The sequence below is a fragment of the Rissa tridactyla genome, unplaced genomic scaffold (genome assembly GCF_028500815.1).
Source record: "Rissa tridactyla isolate bRisTri1 unplaced genomic scaffold, bRisTri1.patW.cur.20221130 scaffold_81, whole genome shotgun sequence".
In the NCBI taxonomy this organism is placed as follows: domain Eukaryota; kingdom Metazoa; phylum Chordata; class Aves; order Charadriiformes; family Laridae; genus Rissa; species Rissa tridactyla.
The window spans coordinates 455,001-457,500 of NW_026530008.1; the positions used below are offsets into that span (position 1 = coordinate 455,001).

General features: G+C 80.0%; 1 non-coding gene across 1 annotated transcript; it reads left to right on the forward strand.

The window, feature by feature from the left end:
* The first annotated feature begins 1,796 nt into the window (after window positions 1-1,796).
* Window positions 1,797-1,949, forward strand: LOC128903995 (5.8S ribosomal RNA). Its single transcript, XR_008464339.1, has one exon. It is a non-coding gene; the product is annotated as a 5.8S ribosomal RNA (ribosomal RNA).
* Window positions 1,950-2,500: the final 551 nt, after the last annotated feature.

Below are 2,500 nucleotides of genomic sequence, written 5' to 3' on the forward strand. Positions count from 1 at the left end.
CGGCGTCCCCCGCCCCCCGTCCCTCTCCTGCCTGGGGAGCCGGGAAGGGGGCTCCGCCGCCGCGCTCGCCCTCGGCGGGCGAGGCTCGGCAAGCCGGGTGGCGTCCCGCTTTCCCAGCGGGCGGCCCGAGCCACGGCTCTCCTCCCGGGCGCAGCGCCGGGCCAGAGGGAAACCCCGGGCCCCGGGGCCGGAGGACGTGGTTGTGGCGGCGGACGTCGGGCGCGGCCCCCGCGGGCGGACGCTCCCCCGAAGGTGGCAGTGGGGGAGGCACCCCCGCGGGGCCTAAAGTTCGTTTCCCTCGCCCCAGGGCCAGGTACCTAGCGTCCGCGCTCTCGCGGTCCCTTCCCTCGGCGCGTCTCTCGGCGCGTCTCCGGGGGTCGAAGGGCCGCGGGGGCCGGGCGGGGGTTTAAAGACTCGGGCGGCTCGGCGTCGCCCGGGGGGCCGGCCGGCCGGCGGCGGCGGCCGGGAGTTCTCTCTCGCGGTGAGAGAGCCTCTCCCGGACGGCCGTCGCCTGCGACCGCGTCCCGCGGGCGGCCCGTGCCGGGGAGGGGCACCCCTGCCCCCCCCTCTCCGCGGCCCGGTCTCGGCGGAGAGACCGCGGCGCGAGCGGTCGGCCGTGTCCGACCTGCCCGCCTCGGAACGGGCGACCCCGGCGAGGAGCGCGGGCTCCCCGCCGGGGCTCGCGGCGGGTCCCCGCAAGGGGGGGACCCGCCGCCGGGCGGCCCTACGCCCTCCCCCCGCACACCCTGTGCGCGGGGGGGGGCGGGAAGGGACGCCGCGCCTCCGTCGCAGCGGCTGCGTCGCGTCTGCGGCGCCGCTCCTCCCTCCCCCGTCCGGGCGAGCGCTCGGCGTTCTCCCGCCGCTAAGCGCCGGCGAGGGCGGCACCCCGTTGCCCGAGCGGCGGCGTCGCCGCTCGGTCTAGCCGGACGGAGCCCCCCGCCGCCGAGGCCGTCCCGGCCCCGGGCCCCGCCTAGCCGCTTCGCCTCCCCGTCTTCGCCTTCCCGGCCGAGCCGTGCAGGCGGTCGGGGCAAGCGGGGGCGTCCCACTCCCGGTCTCCGCGTGGAAACGGGGAGAGCGGGAGCCGCCCCCGCCTCAGGCGGCCGTCCGCCTTCCGCTCGGCGCGTGCCCGCGGAAGGAGACGGGAAGCGGCGGCGGCGGCGGTGCCGGGGCGGGCGGCCGCCGCGCGGCGGGCCGCCGTCCGGCGGGCCGCGGGCGTCGTGCGTCGCCGGCTCGGGGCGCGTCCGCGTCCGGCCGCGGCGGCGCGGAGCCGCCGAGGTGCCGTCGGGACGGGACCCCGGGGAGGAGTTAGGCTGCCCGTGGCGCGGCGGAGCGGCGCGCGCGGAGGCGCGCGCGCGGGGTAGCCGTCGGGGCCCCCCGCGCCGCCCGCTCGAGGCGGACAGGCGGAGCGGCCGGGCGCGCCGCCGCCTCCGTGCGGAGGCCGGACCGAGCCCGGGCGCCTGGGCCGCCCCCGAAGCGAGCGAGGCGCTTGCCGTCGCCTTCGGCCGGTGGGGAGCGCGGGCTCCCAGGCCCTCGTCGCCGCTCGGGGCGTTTCCTTCCTTCCTTTCTGGCCCTCCTTGGGCGTGCTCGTACGGTCAGTCGAGGCGAGGCCCCTCCGTCTCGCCCCCGTCGCGCCGCGCTCCGCCGTTCTTTCCCCTCCCGCCCCGCGCGGGGATGCGAGGGGAGGAAGGGGGGGCCGGCCGGCGGGGCAGGCGGTTGGGCCGTCCTCCGAGAGGGGCCGCTCCTGGCGAGCGTTCCCGGCCCTCCCGCGCGCGCGGGCCGGTGCCGAAAGACGAGACAACTCTTAGCGGTGGATCACTCGGCTCGTGCGTCGATGAAGAACGCAGCTAGCTGCGAGAATTAATGTGAATTGCAGGACACATTGATCATCGACACTTCGAACGCACTTGCGGCCCCGGGTTCCTCCCGGGGCTACGCCTGTCTGAGCGTCGCTTTGCGATCAATCGCCGGCTCGGCCGCCGCCCCTTGGCCGGGCGACGGCCGCACGAGCGGCGCGGCTGGGGTGCCTCGCAGGCCCCTCCCGAGGGCCTTCGTCCCCCTAAGTGCAGACTCGGGGAGCGCTCCGAAGCTCCCCGCTCCCGGAGCGCCCGCTCTGCGGAGCTCGTCTCGCCGGTGGTTGGCCGGGGCTCGCCGAGTCCGGTCGGGCCCGGCGCGGCGGTGGGGAGAGACGCCGGTCGGGGGGAGGCGCGGGCCTCGTCCCCGGCCCTCCCGCGCGGGCGGCTGTCTGCGGGTGGGTACCGCGCGGTACCCGTGCCGTCGCTGCCGCGCGCGCGCGCCGAGCGTGCCGGGGACGGGGGTCATCCCCGTCGCCGCCCCCCCTTCCTCTCCCGTCTCTCCCCGACGACCCGCCGCCCCCCGAGCGCCCGCCGGCGGGTGGGGGGGGAGCGAGGTCGCGGCCGGGCCGGGGCGCCGGCGGCTGCGGCGGCGGCGGCGAGTCGGGCGACGGCCGCGCCCGCGCGGCCGCCGCTTCTCCGTCGTCGTC